Source organism: Tupaia chinensis, unplaced genomic scaffold (assembly GCF_000334495.1).
Source record: "Tupaia chinensis unplaced genomic scaffold, TupChi_1.0 Scaffold000292_1, whole genome shotgun sequence".
NCBI lineage: Eukaryota > Metazoa > Chordata > Mammalia > Scandentia > Tupaiidae > Tupaia > Tupaia belangeri.
This window is the reverse complement of record NW_006159777.1, coordinates 3,256,533-3,276,229: the sequence shown is the minus strand read 5'-3', so window position 1 is coordinate 3,276,229 and position 19,697 is coordinate 3,256,533. Positions and strand designations below refer to the sequence as shown.

Sequence of the window (19,697 nt, the reverse complement as noted above, 5' to 3'; positions counted from 1 at the left end):
TCCAAAGAAGCTGGAGCCCACATGATGACTGCAGTTCGAATCCCCGGTCCAGTCAGCCTAAAACACTCCCAGTGTGTGGGCAAGTGGCCAGGACCTGCGGGCTGGAGGGCTGGAGGGCTGGAAGGGGGCACTGCAGCATGACCAGACCCTGGGAGGGCCCCTCTCTGCTTGTGTGTGCACGGTACAAGTGGTCTCTCACGGATAAGAAAAAATACTAAAATAAGAAAGAGAACAAGATGTAAACACAATCTCATTTGTGTACATTTAAAACACACATTCAGAGTACTGCATTTACATGAATGATTTACAAGAATTCACAGAGCAAGGGAAGGGGAGTGGAGATTAGGGCTGAAGGGAAAATTAACCCATTCGTGTAGAAAAGCGCCTTCAGACGCTGAGGGTGCTGAGTGCTGTGGACTCATGAACTCACCTTTGCACCTGCGCTTGTCCCCGCCCTCCTCCCCACCAAACGAATCCTCCAGGGGACAATGCACTCCCGGAGCTCGAGTACCTTAACATGCGTGAACAGCGCGAGGACGCGTACATCTCTCGTGTAAGAAGAAGAATCGACTGGACTGTCAAGAGGATCAGAGGAGGCGATATGTTAGGAGCTCCCACGAGGCCGGCCCCCGTGCTAGGTGGTGACTAGCTCACTGGCCGTGACCTTCGTCCGTCGCCCAGGGCTCCGTGACGGGAGCTTGCTGCGTTACAGACTTCCAGAGTCAAGCGAGTAGTCCACCGTATAAAACATGCTAAATGCATAGATGCATGAGTATGTGAGGAGATTTCAAAAGGTTTGCAGAAAACATGGAATTAAAGTATAATTTTTTTTTTGAGAGGTTTTTACTACAGGGCGCGTGCGCTCGCCAGACAGACAGAGACAGAGAGACAGAAAGTGAGAAATCACCCCCTAGGGGGGATGGCCACGCTGCAATCCCTTCTCCTCTGTTCTCCTCTTGGGATCTTGGGCACGCACGCACATGCGCCTGGCGTGAGTTTTAAGCCACCGGGTCCGGGACGCGAACTGTGGTCAACCACAAGGGAGTCCAGCGACATAGCTGTTACGCTAACTGCTGGTCCCTAAAGTATAAATTTACTTTGGTGTGAAAGATTTTTGAAATCTGTGCATAGTTCTTTCAGAGAGCACATTTTCCATGAAGCTTTTAAAGCCCTGGTATGGTGCTGTTCCCCGTTCACGTTACATTCGAACGGAGAAAACAACGCATGCTGATTCCAGCGTAGGGGGGCTCGTTCCCAGCACTGTTCTCCCCCACAGTCGGGGTGTGCCCAATCAGTGCCCCTTGCTGGCTGTTCTCGCCCGAGAGGGCAACTCTGCCAGTCAGTGGTTACCAGGCAGGGTGAGTCGGGCGGCACGGCTAATGGGGCCAACTGACCCAGCAGGAGAAGGAGAGTGGCCAAAGTCTAATGACCTGCGCTGGCACTCTCTCAGATCATGGGGATGCTGCTGGCTTTGGCTCAAAGGCCTGGCGCTGCACAGGCTCTGGGGGACAATTCACGCTTTGGAATGATCTGAGAGTGATTTACTAGGCTATGGGGTAATGTATTGTTCATATCAAACTCACAAACGATGCCGTCTGCGAAGTGGCAGCGTCTTCTCCATTACAAGCACAGAAGCAGTTAAGAACTGACCTTTCGTTCATTTGTTGGTAAGTGATCTAGAATGAGAGAGATAAGCACCCTTAGCAAGGCCTCAGAAGGCAATCTCCTACCCTACTCTTGACAATCCGCACCTGCCCCCAGCCTCTGGCCAGCCAGGATCCGGGTGTGAGTCTGCAGACCTGCCTGTGCAGGCTAACCCAGGTCCCCCGGGTCCTGAACCGTGGCCTTCCCTGTGGTTTCCAGCACTGCAGAGAGTTGTACCACCACCACTCCACGGCTGGGCCCAACCTTGTTAAAGTACAACGTTAGCAAAATACTGTCTGCTCTAACACCACTGTCCACGCAGGGGGAAAGCACTTTGCCTCCCGCCCTTGGAAGGAATATTTGGACAGCTTATCTTGCTGCAGTACTGCATTCACAAAATCTGTGAATTAACTATTCCTTAGCCTCAAAACAGTGGGGCATCTTGAAGGACTGATAGACTGAAAGAATCTCCCTGTGTCTTACAGATAAAGTCAAGCCCAAGTCCAGGGTTCTATCAGATAATCCCTCGAGATGTCCTTCAGACTTGAACTAAAAGGTTATTTAGTACGTGACTAGGAAAAAATTATAATCTCATAGTTCAAAGTGTTAAGGAATATTAAAGGTCTTTCTTCCTTGAGTGAGAGAACGATAGGCACCCAATCCGCACAAGCCACCCAGCCCCACCCAGTCCCCAGTCCTGGGCACGCACATGTCTGGCATGCTCGGGAGGTCTCTGGATGTGAACCCAGAAGCCCCCAGGGTCAGCCTTGCAGAATGTTGTGTACTGCCTTGCTGCTGTCTGGCCTTTCTTAAATTTTCTTTCTTAAATCTTGGCTGAAATTGTGGCTCAGAGAGGGTAACACGCCTGGCACTGAGCAGCTCATTTCCACTTGGCACCCTTTTACTGAACACCTAGTATATCCGGGCATCCTGCTAAATGCTGACAACACAGAGGGGCCGACGTAAAAAAGTGCGGAGTGTCAGTTAAGACAGCGCACCGGGACGTCCCTGAACTGTTTGAACTTCTCTGTTCATGCCGTGTGGCCTTGGGCAAGCTCATTAACCTCTCTCTCCTGCAGTCCTGTCAGTTGTAAGACAGGGTGGTGAGAGCTTCCCTACAGGAACCCACTTAGGCCAGAGCCAAGCCAGGCGCACACTCAGAACCCTGCGGATATTTGCTATTCATAGTTAAAGTGCAAGGTTTCTGCCCTCCAGACGCTCCTGTTCTGGATTTAGTCAGCCCAGCACACTGGGGGAAGGATTACCCGGCCACTTTAGTTTCATTAATGTTACATGTTTGAGGGCACAGACTTGTCTGTTGGGTCGTCGGAAAAGTCATGACGCATTTTTCTATGCAAAAACTTTTTCTACGCAAAAATGCGCCATGACTTTTCCGACCACCCAAGAGTTTGCCCAGTCCACTCCCTACCCCACCACAACCACAATGCCTCCTACCGTGCCTGGCACATGATCCTATCAGATTGTCAGAAAGGTCGTGATGCATATTTCTGTGCAAAACGCATCATGATATTTTGGACAACCCAATAATGCTCTCAAAGACCTTACTCGATGTAATACGATGTCCATTGGATGGACAGACGAATTGGCCACAGCGGGAGAGGGTGGAGAAACAAACCCGAGAAGCAAATACCTGACTGGCTGCTGGAAAGAGGAGAGGGCGGGCCCCACAGCACAGCCCTAAAGCCCTGTTCACAAGGAGCTGGACCCCCACGGTGACCGCAGTTAGAATCCCAGCCCCAGGGGTTTGAGAGATACTGGTGCATGCATGTTGCCTAAAGCGTTGCTGGGATGAGAAATGGAAGAAGAGGGTGCAGCATGACCAGATTCCATTAGGTGCTGCCTCTCTCTCTCTCTCTCCCTCTCTCTCTCCTCCCTCTCTCAGGCAAGCCTATGTGCCTGCCGCTCCCCCGCCCCTGCATTTCCCCCACCCCCAATTTAAAATAAGCAAAAAGGACTGGCAAGAAGAGAGCGTTTCGTCACTGGCCAGGACGAGCAATTCCGCAGGCGAGGGGATGACAGAAGGCCCGGTGTGGAGGTGGCTGTGGAGGGCGTGGCTCCTCTGTCCCTTCCCTTCCCTTCCCAGAGGGCTGCATGGAGCAGAGCCAGGTGTGCCAGGAGACAGTGCATCGCTGCCCCTCCACTGCACTCCCGGACACCCCTCTCACTGGGTGCTCAGGGATGGGGTGTTCTTTCCCGCAGCACAGGTCCACTGGGACGGAGCTGGCTGGTTCAGAACCCGGAAGGGACTAAGGCCCTGAGTGGGTATCTGCTCAGGCCATCTGCTCATTGCCAGAGTGTGATGACATTTGAGTGTGGATGCAATAGAAATTTTCCTTTCGTTGGGTTCTTCTTCATCAAGAGCTGAAAGGGTTTTATGATTCTGTTCAAGGAAACTATGACTGGATTGTTTCCTTTGGAAATTTTTCGACAAACCATCCGGAGCTACTGGTGGTCCCCAGCATTGACCCCTCCCTCCTCCTATGGCGATAGCATCCTGGCTGTTCCCTGGGCCCGTGGATTCAGGCCGCGATGACATTGCTCAGCCTCTCTGGCTCCGATGTGGGGCCACATGACTGAGCAGACTTGTTTTGTTTAGCTTCCAGAAAGTGCATTTTTCAAGAGTGCCACTTGTGTCTCCTTACATCTCCCTTCTGGGTGAAACAGAGATGCGATGGCTGCATTTAAAGCAGCCGCTTTAGACCATGAGGATGACTTTGGCCATGGAAAAGCGTCGAGGGGAGCCTGGGTCTCACTCCATGGAGGGCCACATGGCAGTGCCTACCTCCAGGCTTTTTTTCCCCAAGTTGATTTCTTTTTTTCTTGATATCGAGAGAGAGACAGAAAGAGAGGGAAAAGTGCCCTCAACAGGGTCACACTGTGGTCCCTCCCAGCCCCCCCAGTCAGCCGGGATCATGGGTGTGCTCCTGACATGTTCAGGTTGACCAGGAAACCAAACCCACACTCTTCCGTAGGGACCCAGCATCACTTGAGCAGGGCCTTATGGTTGCACGGCCCCACTGAGCCAGCCCCTCCAGACCTGGCTTTTCCGTCTTACTGACGTTGCTGTTGAGTCTGTCACTGTTCCCTGCAGCCAGCCACACCTAAGCTCAAGGGAGCAGCTACCCATGGCTGCCTGCCCTGCCCCCTACAGGTCAGTTATAGCCACGCAGAGACTCAAAACGGAAATTTGCCAAGCAAATAATCACAATGATCATTACTACGAGGAGGAATTTATCACAAGCTACGCTTCTTCCTTCCCTGCCCGAAAATATCCCATTGTGAACTTCATGACCACTTTCATTATTTTTGGATGATCTCATTTGTATTGTATGAATGTAGATGATTAAGAGTCAGCCCGTGAGTGGGAGAGGAAGTGAGTGGTAAAATACGTAAGAAAAAGGAGCAGAAAAGTTTCGGAAGCAATCTGGGTGAAGGAAGGCAGCATCGTCCAGGGCGCCGTAAGTGATGGCACCGTCGAAACGCAATGCTGTGCGGTGATCGGAGACCGCGGTCCGCAGTGGTACGTTTGCTTGGGGAAATGAACAGGACATTTAGTCAAATGAAAAAGTAGTTTCCAGAATAGTATGTTAATACGAGTGTATCTGTAGACGTGACACATATTGTGTAGAAACCTATATTTACACATGCTTACATATGTCAATATTCATGAGGAACACATGCAGTACAGATACCCAGGTGTTTGTGGTTCTTAGCTCTGGCCACGAGAATTGTAGATGAGTTTGTCTTTCTTTTCTGTTTATAATTTTCTGTAACAAACATGTCTGTACACTGTTTTTACGTGAGAGAAAGGGAGTGAAGAGGGCAAGAGCTGTTCTTGACTGGGTCTTGCATGCCAAGGCCCTTCTGCCCCTGCCTCTGCCAGCGAAGCTCTCCCTGTGCACCACCAGACCCCACCTGGAACCGAACCAGGCCTCCCGCATTGAGGCATGGCCTGTTGCTGTGCCACTGCAGCTAGGCCACTGTGTGCATAAATAGTAAATGATTCATCAATAAAAAGCAACTCTTGAGTGACAGCAGAAGCAGGAATAAGTCCACATACTTAAGGTTTTCTTTTTCTTTTTTAAAAATAATTATTTATTTAATTTATTCTTAATGTCTGCTTGTATAGATTTTCTCAATAATGACTTTTAATATTCTGGGACAAAATTTCATTTTCAAGTGTTTGAAAAGTGTTTTATACAGAAAGATGATTACACACCAAAGGAAATGCTAATCAAGACACCAACCATAAAAATAAAGCAATCTTTGCAAGCATCTTGTCCTAGGGTAATAGGAGAAAGAAGGCCTCGTTGGGATTCTCTAATAGGAAGCACAGAGGTAAGAGGATTTCCTTCTTTCCTTTGAAGATAAATAGACCTTGTGGTAGGCAGAATCCCCAGAACCGGTGCATATGTTACCTTACAGAGCAAAAGGGATTTTACAGATGTGATTTAGTTAATGATCGCGAGATAGGGAGATTATCCTGGATTATCCGGGTGGCCCAATGTGATCACAAGGGTGCTTGTAAGTGAAAGAGGAAGCAAGAGAATCAGAATCAGAGCAGAGCAGTCTGAGAAAGACTCGACTGGCCACTGCTGGCTTTGAATACAGAAGGGAGCTACAGTCCAAGGAATGTGGGATCCTCTTGAAGGTGGACAAGGCAAGGCAATGGATTATCCTTTAGAGGCTCCTTGGCTTTAGCCTAGCAATACTTATTTCCAACTTCTGACCCTGAGAAGTGTAAGGTAATAAATGTGAGGTTTCAAGCCACTAAATTTGTGGTAATTTGTTGAGAAGCAATAGGACATTAATATATATCTTACAGAATTAAATAAAGTCCATGATTAGAAAGGTGAGAAGTATAGTCAGTATTTTTAGAGTACTGTTAGTTTTTTTTCTCATGTTGAGACTTTCTCAAACTTCATGCTTCTTTATCACATTTACAATTATTATTATTATTATTTAAAGAGAGACTTTTGCTGCAGGGCACGTGCACTTGCTGAAGTGACAGAGAGACAGAAAGCAAGAAATCACCCCCCGGGGGGATGGCCATGCCATAGTTCCTTCTCCTCCATTCTCCTCTCAGGATCTTGGACACACACACACACACACACACACACACACACATTTCCTTAAAACTCTCAGCGTGAGTTTTAAGCCACTGGGTCCAGGACTTGAACCATGGTCGACTACATTGGGAATCCAGCAACTATACCACCATCTGTTGGTCCCAAACAACTGTCAGGACTCGAACTGCGTAGTCAGACATGTGGGATGCAGACACCTTAACATTCATGCCACCTACCAGCGCTATACTCCTTTCTAAGGAAGGCTCTCAGGGCTCCCAAGTCCTTCAATATTAATAATTTAAGTATGTCAGTATCGGTGTTATACTCCCAGCTATCTTTGTTGAATTCTGGAAACTGAGGACAGGTGTGTTTCCTAGGCGTTTGGTTGTGATTAAAACTTTTGCACAGTGTGACAGCAATCTCATCACCTGTCTGGATATCCATCCATTTATCAAGGACAGATGGAGCCGAGTAATGTCATCTTTTTAGTCTGGCCTCAGACTGTAATAAATAACAAGCAATAGGATGAGCATTGTAAAAATATTTAAAATTTTGTATAATCTTTGAATTTTTCCATCTCAGAAGAATGAGAAAGAAAATTTACCATGTAACTTTTAAGGGAGAAATCAAAAGCAGACGGATCTCCTGGGTATGGCCAGAACACAAAAATTAAAAAATAAATAAAAGAAAACTAAAACCCATAAGATGGTAACAAAATAAAAATAAACTTAAGCCTTTTGGAGTTACATGCACTGTTAATTCAGTTTTAAGTGTAAATGAAAAACATTTCCTTTTAGCATTACCTATCAAATTTTATTGAAAATCATAAAAGGCCCACTTAGTGCGACTTCAAAGTATTTAACGATATTTTGAAAGCAACAAATAATTTCCCTTTGCATGAAATCAAAAGCCAGGATAATAGACACGAAACTACAGCACATTATTTGTGTCTGACAAGTGGGGACAGACATCTTATTCCCAATTCAAGCCTAAACTCAAGCCTAACTAAACCCAGAACCCCCATCATTCTAGAAATCCACCTGAGAGAAGTAATGAGAACATGCTCATTTAAAAATTGCTGGAAATCTCCTAGTTGATGCTGTGCTCTGCTATGCAGTCCTTTGGTGGATTTAATAATTGCCACTGTCTGAAGAGGTCAAGAACTTCTGAGTATTTAGTGTTTATGGAAAAATATGTTGAAAGTATATGGAAAACACAAGTGTTATAATCTGTGTCTTTTTTAGTTTAATAAACTTGAAAATTATGGAAAATTATGTGCCTGAGTAATAGTGAATAGGATCATAAAAATTTGAAGTTCATTTGAAAAGCAACAAGGTCTTTTTAAAAATAATTATTTATTTAATTTATTATTATTATTATTATTATTATTATTATTATTATTATTAACTTGCAATAGGGCATGTGCATGCATTAGAGAGGGAGAGAAAGTGAGAAAGCGAGCCGCCAGGTCCAGTATTTGAAATGCAGTCCGCCATGTGGGAGTCCAGAGCCTTAGCCACCACTCCACCTTTTACAGAGTGACGCTAAGTCATGCTGTGGCCTGGCCCCGTGCCATTTTTCTTCTCCCCTGCTCTGTCTCTGTTTCTCTCATGCATAGAAGAAATAGTTAAGTAACGTCAGTAAGTAAATATGGCCCTTGCACCCGACCTTCCCCACTGGGAACAGTAGGGTCCTTGTGGACAGGTAGCATCGGGGACCAACACGGAGTCGGCAGGGAGGGGATGCCCGCACTGGCCGAGTCCCCAGGTTGGATCAAGCCGCTGCTGCGGACTGAGTACCTCAGGGAAGCTCAAAAACCCAAACGTGTTGGTATTTTCAAACTTGGAGAACTGTTTAAGAAAAGCAAGTGTTTTACCTGCTAGCTAAGTGCGTCCCTCGGGTGCTGGTGGGAGTGTTCTGGGCGGTGCAGTGTGGGGAGCCTCTGGACCAGGTGTTAAAGCTCCCAACCCTGTTTCCTGAGGCCCCCGGTCTAACCTGTCTCTTCCTCTTCCTCAATCCCAGGTGGGACCACCATCAAGATGCAGATTTTCGTAAAAAACCTCACAGGGAAGACCATCACCTCCAGGCTGAACCATCGGACACAATAGAAACTGCAGAAGCCAAAACCCAGGATAAGGAAGGAATTCCCCCTGATCAGCAAAGACTGACTTTTGCTGGCAAGCAGCTGGAAGACAGGCGAACTTTGTCTGACTACGACATCCCAAAGGAGTCCCCGCTTCGTCTCGTGCTGAGACTGTGGTGGTGCTAAGAAAAGAAGAAGTCTGACACCGCTCCCAAGACGAATCAGCAGAAGAGAAAGGAGGCTGAGCTGGCCGTCCTGAAATACCACCAGGTGGATGAAAATGGCAACAGGCGCCACCTTTGTCGGAGCGCCCTTCAGGTGAACGTGGTGCAGGGGTCCTTACGGCCGGCCATTTGGACAGACCTTATTGTGGCGAATGTTGTCTGACTTACTGCTTCAACAACCAGAAGACAAGTCATGGCTTATGAGTTAATGAAAGAAAGGAACTAACCTTTAAAAAATTTTTCCAACCCTAACAGCCCTGGTGAGGCTCAAGGAAAGCTGTCACCAGATGTATGTTTCTTAAGACACCTTCCTACTTTTTAACTTCCAGAGAGAGCTTTCTCTCCACAGAGAGAGGAGAGGACGCAGCCTCCACCGCTGCTGACACGCTGCCATCCCTTCTCCTCTGTTCCCCACCCCGTGCAGGTTTGGGGCACGCATGCTCTTGTGCCTGTATGTTTCCAAGCTGCCAAGCCTGGATTCAATGGCTGGCCTGTGAGGTCTGGCTCCCAGGCTCGGTGCTTAACCGCTGGGCGACCGACCGGGTAGCCCGGGGGACACTTTGAAACTCCCCCAGATAACTAAAAAGCGAGACGCGGAGCCTCTCCCACCTGGAAGCTGGGCAGAGCTGGGCGAGGAACAATGAGGTACCCAGGGCATGAAGCTGACGGGCACTGACGGGCACAGCAAGAACAAAGACTGCGGACAGACCAGCATGCCTTTTGGAAGATGTCTCGAGGAAGAGAGGCAGATTTCTGGAAGTTTCCAGGATTCTGAGAGCTGCCAAGGACGGGGTGGTTGGAAGGCTGCAAGAAGCCCAGCGGACCGGGTCCCTGTGGTGTGGCCGTCCGGCAGGCCACTGAGAGATGCCAGTACAGGCAGAGGGACCAGGTAGGAGGCGAGGTCCCGCCCTCCTCTCCAGCCCAGAAAACTCTCTGCTGCCTGCAGGGAGCGGCGCCCCGGCCTCCTGCTCCTCTCTCATCACCCAGGGCTGCCATCTGCTGGGAGCCACTGCCCAGATGTGACAGGAGGCCTGGCCCAGCATGCCAGGCTGGGTCCTCAGGCCTTACCAGCTAACGTTGGAGCTAACTAGCTGAGCGTCTGCTGAAAATGAGAACAGGGCAGAAGATGAAGAACGACGTGAAGAATGACCCTTGGCGGTGACCGTGGGAGCATCGCAAGGTGAGTGTGCCCGGATAAGAGACCCCTGTCCCCACCAGCAGGAGGGCCCTCGGGCCACTGCTCCATTGTCTCACTGCCCAGTGGGGCTAGTTCACCGTCACTGCGATTCGTTAAAAAATTTTTCCAACCCTAACAGCCCTGGTGAGGCTCAAGGAAAGCTGTCACCAGATGTATGTTTCTTAAGACACCTTCCTACTTTTTAACTTCCAGAGAGAGCTTTCTCTCCACAGAGAGAGGAGAGGACGCAGCCTCCACCGCTGCTGACACGCTGCCATCCCTTCTCCTCTGTTCCCCACCCCGTGCAGGTTTGGGGCACGCATGCTCTTGTGCCTGTATGTTTCCAAGCTGCCAAGCCTGGATTCAATGGCTGGCCTGTGAGGTCTGGCTCCCAGGCTCGGTGCTTAACCGCTGGGCGACCGACCGGGTAGCCCGGGGGACACTTTGAAACTCCCCCAGATAACTAAAAAGCGAGACGCGGAGCCTCTCCCACCTGGAAGCTGGGCAGAGCTGGGCGAGGAACAATGAGGTACCCAGGGCATGAAGCTGACGGGCACTGACGGGCACAGCAAGAACAAAGACTGCGGACAGACCAGCATGCCTTTTGGAAGATGTCTCGAGGAAGAGAGGCAGATTTCTGGAAGTTTCCAGGATTCTGAGAGCTGCCAAGGACGGGGTGGTTGGAAGGCTGCAAGAAGCCCAGCGGACCGGGTCCCTGTGGTGTGGCCGTCCGGCAGGCCACTGAGAGATGCCAGTACAGGCAGAGGGACCAGGTAGGAGGCGAGGTCCCGCCCTCCTCTCCAGCCCAGAAAACTCTCTGCTGCCTGCAGGGAGCGGCGCCCCGGCCTCCTGCTCCTCTCTCATCACCCAGGGCTGCCATCTGCTGGGAGCCACTGCCCAGATGTGACAGGAGGCCTGGCCCAGCATGCCAGGCTGGGTCCTCAGGCCTTACCAGCTAACGTTGGAGCTAACTAGCTGAGCGTCTGCTGAAAATGAGAACAGGGCAGAAGATGAAGAACGACGTGAAGAATGACCCTTGGCGGTGACCGTGGGAGCATCGCAAGGTGAGTGTGCCCGGATAAGAGACCCCTGTCCCCACCAGCAGGAGGGCCCTCGGGCCACTGCTCCATTGTCTCACTGCCCAGTGGGGCTAGTTCACCGTCACTGCGATTCGCGATGCCCCAGGATTCCTGATCCCAAATGGTATGCCGGAAAGGGCCACATCTTCAGCGGGACTAGATGCTGCGGAACAGGAAAAGCCATCCAGGGAGGAGGACCTGGAAGGCAGAGTTCACAGCCCAGAGTTGGGATTCGGCCACGTCGACCAAGCTCCCGGGCACACGTCCGTTATCTCCCTCAATCTCACAACTCCCCGCTGTCCCCGTGTCGGCATCCCGGCTTGATCCCAGGGCCCGGCTCCAAGCCCAGTGCTGCTCCTCCCGTTCCAGGGTAGGGGCTCTGCCGAGACTCAGGGCCGAAATACGGAGCCCACTTGTGAGTCAGGAACGCGGTTCCAGCCAGCCGTGATTAAGTGCCGCGCCGCGCATTTGGGAAGAGGGTGGCAAAGATGACACTGGGTGAGGCGGACTGGCTAGAGGGATGGGAAGCTGAGAGGCAGTGCAGGGAGTCTGAGGTTTCCTGGCGAGCAAGGGTGGGGAGGGCCCAGGCGTACGGGGCAGGGGCGGCCTGCTGTCTGGATGACCCCAGAGAGTGAGTCAGCTGGGGACATCCTCCTAATCTGTGCCGGGGTGGGCATGACCAGCCCCCTGGACCCAGGCATCCAGGGCACGAGCCGTGGAGACCTGGGGGCGCCTTGCCGGCCTCCGCCAGCGCACGGTGCATGGACCACAGACCACGGCCCGACGGGGGATCTGGCTCTGTCTGGAGGGGGAAGCACAAGAGCTGGGAGGCACGCCGGGAAGGAGGGAGAGGCGCTTGGCTATTTCAGTGCTGCGCTGGGAGCATGGTGGACTGCCGGCAAGCGCGTGCCTGCAAAGCCTCCAGATGGAAACGGGCATGAGCCTGCTCTCCCCTCTCCCACCCAGAAGCTTCCACAGCCGGGCCACGGTGGCCTGCTCACAGCTGCAAGGTGCGGGCACCAGCAAAGAGCAGGCGCGGAGGGAGCTGCCGCTCTGCCATCAGAGGAAAAGGACATTCCTTGACTCCCTCATTTTTAACAAGTGCCAACTACGAGCTCATGCGGGTTGGAGACATAAGCACAGTGGGACTCAGAGAGAGCCCTAAACCTGGTCAGACAGTCTCCCCCGCTCCAGCTGCCGTGGAAACCCTACACCCGCTTTGTACCTAGAGCTTTCCCACCAATACGACTTACTTGCAAGTCATTACGTCATCAGGGCACACTCTGATTGGCTGAGAATATCCCCAAGGAAAGGCCCATTGCTGGCAGCGAAAACTTCCCCAAGAGCCTTCTGGGGCCCCAGTGTAAGACCCTAGCACTGGGATGGGACCCTGGGCTCTCAGGAGGGTGCATCGCTGGGACTTGAGCCCAAAACTTGGCAGTTCCTTTTTCCTGGGCATCTCCCTGCCACCTGGGCTGGCACTGCCCTGTTTTGGAAGGTGGGGAGACACAAAAAGTTTAATGAGGAAACCGACGACTCCGTCTGCCACTGGCTCTCAGATCCGATGGCGATGGTGGTTTTGAGTGGCAGCCAAGGAACACACAGCCGGGACTACTGTGAAAGCGAGTTAAAGGCGCCAGGGAGCCCTGAGAAGTCTGCAAGTCAGAGACGCTTACTAATTGCCTGTGCGTGCAGCCCATTGGGCTAGGCAGGTGGGCCCTGCCTCCAAACCACGAGGATGCCCTCTGTCTCGCCCACATTCTGTTGACACCAGAGGAAGAAACAGAGGGACCCAAACGCCAGGGCTGCGGGGCCAGTGCGCTCTTTTGCTAATGCAGGAGCCAGGAGTTGCACAGATCGGCCTCGGGGTGGAGATGAGTGAGTGCAAGTGGAACCCACTCCCACCACGACTTCCCTCCCCTCTGCTCCTCCACCCTGTGTAGTTCCCACTCCTGGGTCCTGGGTAACTGACGCTCCCCTGAGAGCCGAGGCTTGGCGAGGCACAGGTCACACTCAGGGGACCCTGCCCGCCTCACTTGCCACCCTACCCCGCCCTCCTTGCCTCCCTTCCTGTTTCTCCGTTTTCTCGAGTTTATTTATTTCTTCTAAGAGAAAAAGAGAGATGCAGACAGACGGACAGGCTCCCCAGTGGGGTCTTGACACCACGACCGCCCCAGCCTCAGCCAGGAAGCCTGGTATGTTTAGGAAGGTCTCCAGTCCAGACCCAGAGCCTCCCAGAGTCAGCCTGTCCCTATTCCTGCACCACTGTCCAGCCGCACCTCCTTTCTTTCTCTTCCTTTTTTCCTTCCTTCCTTCGTTCTTTTCTTTCTCTCTCTCTCTCACTCTCCCCTTTTCTTTTTTTTCTTTCCCTCTCTCTTTCTCTGTCTTTGTAAGAAATAAAAATAAGGGCCAGACAGTGGTAGAGTGCTCATGTAGCTGAGCTCACATGGGGGAGGCCCTCGTTCGTGTTCCAAGACCTCCCTGCACCCACAGGCACACACCCGAAATCCAGGCTGGCTGAGGCTGGGGATGGGGATGGGGGCAGGGGAGATAGGGCTTGAGGACCTGCTGAGGGTGCTGTCTCTCTCTCTCTCTTCCTCTGTCTCTGTCTCTCATAGACGAAAGAAAGAAAGAAAAATCGATGGCCTTGGTTTTCCTTGGAGATGACTAGGGAGGGGGCTGGGAGTATCAGCCCCATTCTGGCAGCAGGTCCTGGCCTTACTCGTCCTGAGTTATAGTCTCCCAGAGGCCCCGCAGGCCCTGCTCCGTGGGCTGGTCCACCCCCAGCGCTGTTCCCAAGCCAGGACAATGCCCCCCTCAACGCCTTTCATCCAGGTGGGGTGTCCTAAGAGGCCCTCCCCCAGGAAGGAGCAGGTGGCCCGCATCACAGCAGGCAGGACGGTGGAGAGGCCGGACTTCACCGTGGGGTCGGCTGTCTTCACAGTTTGGGCTTCAGAGCAGGAAAGACAGTAATAGGACGTGTTTCCTGTGGAGAGGAACAGCGCAGGAGGTGAGCAGGGGCTGGAGGGACAGCAGCGGCAAGCGGGGCGGGGGGGCACAGCTGCCTCCAGGGGCTGGGAAGTGGGGTTGGGGGATGTTGAGGTCAGGCTTTCTGGTTGGGTCTTGTTTACATTTAGTTTTGTTTTGTTTTCTTCCAGGAGAGAGAGAGAAAGAGAGAGAGACAGGGGTCCTGACAGAGTCTTCGCCCTGGATCCAGCCTGTCACCCAGGACCCTGGGAGCGTGTGCCAGTGTGTGCTAGCAGACCTCTGGGTGTAAACCCCGACCCTCCGGTGTGGGGCCGGCATTGCCAAGCGCTGCATTAGCACCATGTCACTCCCTGCCCAGGGCCTGCACCGTCCAGGATGCCACCAGCCAGCGCTTCGGTAAGAGCCACCTGCCACCTGGCTTCATGCCAGGCTCCATCCAGGATCTGTCTCTGCCCTCCTGAGGACTGCCCTCCTCCTCACTTGGTCCTGGGCCCACACACATCCTGAGGCGGGTCTCAGGATGGTCCTCCGCTCGCTCCGTCAGACACGGCTGGCCCTTCAAAGGTGGTCAGTCCTGCAGGTCCAGGTGGCAGACAGTGGCGCCTGCTCTGGGCAATTGTCCCGGCCTGGCACTCCCTGCCTCCTCCCTCCTGCTGCTGTGCTGGCATTTTCTCCCAGGATCTGACTCCTCCTCCCCAAGCTTTGGCTGAGTCTCCCTCTCTCACCCTGCTCAGAGTAACCCCAGGGTCTGGGCTGTTCACAGACATAGACAGAAGAGAACGCAGACTGTGGCCCGATGTGGTTTAGAGCTGCGCCCTCACTCCCCCCTGGCTGTTCCGGGCTCCGCCCAGCACTAACCAGCTTGACCAGGTTTGCCCAGGAAGTCCACTGCTCAGCAAATAGAGGACAAATGCAAGACTTCGAGGGTCTGGGCCCACACCCATCCCTGGGGCTCTGGGTTCTGGTGTGGAGGGGAGGAGCGGAGAGGTGGAGGGAGCTCAAGATCCAGTTCAGATGCTCTTCTGAGCTTTGGTCCCATCCGCCCAGAATTGCAGTCTCCTGCCCCAGAAGGTGCCTGCAGAGGGGGTCCCCAGAACCAGCTGCGGGGGCCACGTCTGCCTCTTTAGAGCTGGCCCGTCCCTCCACCCAGGCTAGGCTAGGCTGCCCGGGGACCAGGCCTCTGAACTTGACCCTGGGCTCCCCTGTTGCCCACCTCTCTCCACTCTCTCATGTCTCTTTGAGGTCCTTCCCCAGAGGTGATTGTTTTGCAAGCACACAGACTCAGAAAAGGAGGACTGAGCAGAGAAAGGCCACCCAGTGAAGAGGTGCACAGACTGGATCGTCGGTCTGTCATGCACTCTCCAGGACTGAGGGCACTTTTTATTGGGGGGGAGGGGGACGTGTCTCACTTCACTTTTCCTTTTTTAAAAAAGTTTATTTATTTCTTCTGAGGGCAAGAGAGAGACACAGAGAGACACACAGAGAGAGGCACTTCCAGTGGGGTCACCCTGTGGTCTAGGCGGGGTTCAGCCACCCCAGACCACGGGCTCATGCGTGCACCTGGCCTGCTCAGAGAGGCTCCAGGAGGCACACCCAGGACCTTCTTCTGTGGATCCAGTTGTAGTACTATGCCCCCACCTGGCCCCACTTCAAATTCTCTGCTAAGTTTTCCTGTGAGTCTGAGGATGCCTATCCCATCTGCCCCAGGATGGGGAGCGTCGGTCCTGCAGCTGGGGCCTAGGCTTCGGACGTTCTTGCTGCAGTCCTCTGGCACTCACATCCGCCTTTCATGGCGGTAGTCACGGGGGTTGCCTAGGCCTCCTCAGGGCAGAGAGCATGCTGGGATGCGTGGTGACGTGGCGTGCCGTGGCATACTGGGATCATCCACTTCATGGCTGCATGACAGTGAGCAAGTCACTTGAGTCCCATGAACATCAGTGTCTTCCTCTGCAGAGTGAAAATAATAACCCAGGTGTATAGGGCTCTGAGGAGGGTGCTTAGGCAACACCGAAACTGCCCACATTGCAGGTACTTAATAAAAAGGAGCTACTATAATCACGCTTTGGTTTCCTCCCCGAAATTGGGAGGATAAAATACCAAATAAAATTGAAAAGTAAGCAAATGAATATTTATAATATTCTCTGTACAAGTGTTGCTAAATAAAATGAATCACCTTTTAATTTCCAAGACTTGTTGTCTTGCCCAGGTGGGAGCTCAGTAAATATGGCTGTAATAAACTTCGCACAGCTGCTAGGGCTAGGAGGGAGATGAGGGCAGGTGCTCACAGAGTGGCATGGCAGTGGTGGGGCCCGTGGCACGCTTCCATTCTTGCCTTCTCCTGTTCAATTTCCTGTGAGCGACACCTCAGTTTGGAAATTGCTGTTGTGTCAATGCTTGTGTCCGTCCAAAATTCAGCATGAAACTTAACTCCCAGTGCAGCAGCACAAGCTGACTAGGCCGTGAAGGCTCCTACCGCATGAAAGTTCTGGGAGGAACAAGCTCGTCCCTTTTGCTCTTCTGCCCCTTCCACTATGTGAGGACACAGCCGCAAGCCTCTGTCCTGAAGCGCAGCCCAAGTCCTCACCAGAACCCAACCTTAACCTTGGACGTCAGCTCCAGAACCGTGGGAGAGGAAGGCGTATTGTGGACACGGTGCCCAGTCTCGGGCGTCTTGTTAGAGCAGCCATGACGAAGACAGGCCCACTCCACATTCCCTCCTCTGTTCTCTTGGCTTGAGGCTTCCTCTTCCTAAAAGGGACAACAGTCGGCTCGCACACTCCCTGTTTACTGAGGAAGCTTGTCAGCAGACACTGTAGCTCACACAGAGGCTCCCCTGTCCCTCCCAGCATCCAGCTTCCATCCGGCTTTCCTTTGTGATCTTGGATTCAAAGGCCAACGGCCTCAGCTCAGTGGCCCAGCAGTAACGCCCTACTCGAGTGACGCCGGGTCCACGTGGAAGGTCACAAGTTCATCTCCCTGTTGACCTGTGCATGCTGTGAGGGCCACGTGTACCTACAGTCCTGGCAGGCCCGGAGGGTGCAGAGTGGGGAGTCACCATGTTGCGGGACTGTGGGAGTGCTTGTCAATCTTTCTGTTTCATGAAAGAAAGAAGTTAAAAAAATAAATAAATAAGACCCCAAGTTTCCCCTGTATGCAGTGAGTGCTCCAATTAGGGATACAGTCGCTAAGTGTGAAGAATTCGAATTCATGCTCTAGGATATGAAGTCCAGCTGGGAACAAGGCCAGCACAAACTCACTGGGCTGTCTTTATTGACAGGAAGTCCCTGCAGAGGTTAGACTTGACTCCTCTGTTGGCCTTCTCCAATCTGCTCTTCCTATGTGCGGGGGTGGGGGTGGGGGGGAGGCTTCAAAAAGTTTGTAGGAATATGCGATTAAAGAGTGAATTTATTTTGGTGCAAAATATATTTGAAATCTACAAATAGTTTTCTCATCGTATTCACTTCCCATAAACTTTTCAAACATTTTTGGCTGGTGAAGATAATAGGTGCCTAACTCTCTCCTAATCAAAGGGTCTTTGCATCACCTTTTTAACATCGAGAAGCTCCTTCCTGCCGTATGTTTGTTGTCCACCAGGCCGGCCCCTTCCCACTCGGCGCCGCACAACCTGGCACCGACCCCAGAGTTTCCGTAAAAGAACTGAACAGGCAGGTCTCAAACAGGCTGTCCGTTTTCTTTAAATAATTGAAGAAGATGCTATCAGGGAGATCGGGTTTTTATTAGGGCCTCTCAGGTTCGCTGTCACTCACTCTCATCCCAGGCAGGAGTGAGGGCTGGCTTGGACAATGGACGTAGAAAGGGCTCCAGTTTGGACAGCCTGTTGGCTGCACATCGTCGGGTCTGCCATTCACCTCCCGTCCGGACCCTCCGCCGGCCCCATAGACAGCAAGCTTGAGTGACAGCTTGTGGTTCTTTGGAAGCAAATTAGAGGAAATGCAAGAGCGTAGCGATGAATGAAATAATTGTTGATCCTGACAGTGGTGAGTGCACCGTGGGCAGTGAGGCTGTGAGAACCCTCGCTCCAGGCCCTTGGAGGGTGCAGAGCTACTAGACCAAATAAGTAGCAGGAAGAAAATGTCTAAACCGGAGACTTGGAGCACAGTTCCCATTCAAACTGTCTTCTAAATTGGGTCTCAGCAACACGCTCCCTGGAAGGAGCAAGCCAGTGGCCCACCCCTCGCAGCAGGGAGTCTCACAGCAGCCTGTGGGACAATAAGGAGGAAATTAGGTTTCCGGGAAGCAATTTCTCTCTGAGCCAAGCAGTTCTGCATTTGCATAGTTGGGAGGTTAGGCTGACAGTTGGAAGGCTTCCATCTGCCACTGCGAGTTGTAATGCAGGGAGCTGCAGCGCTAAACGGGCACCACCACGTACACTTTGCACTATGGGATGGGGTCTCGGCCAGACGGACTGGCTGCAGGTCGACTCACCCGAGCCCTTGAGCTGGCTCTGGTTTTCCTTCCTTTCTCTCACTAAACTGAGGTCAAACAGTGCACGAGTGGGGTTAGGTGTGCAGGAAAGATACAGCGATAAATATTTCTGGCGCCCTGCTCTTGCGGGGCCTATGCAGATCCGTAGTCAGTACCCGTCAGCACACCCGCTGCCTTGACTTACAGAAGTTATTTGCTGATACCTCATCATTTTAATACTGTGCCTGATTAGAAGAAAAAAGAAAAGAAAACCTTAGAAAACAGCATCCACGGTCCACAGAATGCTGGGCTCTAAGAGAAAAGGCGCTCGGATTTTGGTCTACTGCCCCACGTCTGCAGGGACCTGAGGCCCCGGGCTTTAGCTGGCCTCAAACGCGATGCTGGTGGGACAGCCACACCCATCTGGGTCAAAGCGGGCGCTGTGAGGACCATCAGAGGGAAAGCGGATTGGAACAATGGTTCTCTGTCCTCCCCACCCACATGCTGTTGACTCAACCTTTGGAGTTGAGAAAACAAAAAACATTTCTGCCCACAACCTCCGCCGACTCGGGTAGCCTCTGCAGGCTCTGGCTGCCTCAGCTGCGCCATGAGGGGATCGGACCGATGACCCCGAATGGCCACGGCCACAAATCCCCTTTCTGGGCAGCGTCCTTCCTGTCCATGCCTCTGAACACATGCGGTTTGTCAGGCTGAATGTCCTAGCTTGGGGTTCTGAAAGTATGGCAACTGTACTGAGCTCACTTCCGCTCGTTCTGTGCCTCCGGGGTCCAAGCAGGTGACAGTCGTCCGAGACTGCTGATTACTAGCCGGGCGGCGTGGGCAAGTCGGGAACCTCTCTGGGATTCAGGCCCTGATCTGTGGAAAAGGGACACTAAAGTCTTATCTCGGGCAGGGAGCAGAGAGAGGGAGCCCTCTGGCCAAGGACGCCCGACTCCGTGCCTGGCCGCTGCAGCTGGGGGCGGCGGC

General features: G+C 52.4%; 1 pseudogene; it reads left to right on the top strand.

The window, feature by feature from the left end:
- The first annotated feature begins 8,773 nt into the window (after positions 1–8,773).
- On the top strand, positions 8,774–9,245 carry LOC114008153 (ubiquitin-40S ribosomal protein S27a pseudogene; annotated as a pseudogene).
- Positions 9,246–19,697: the final 10,452 nt, after the last annotated feature.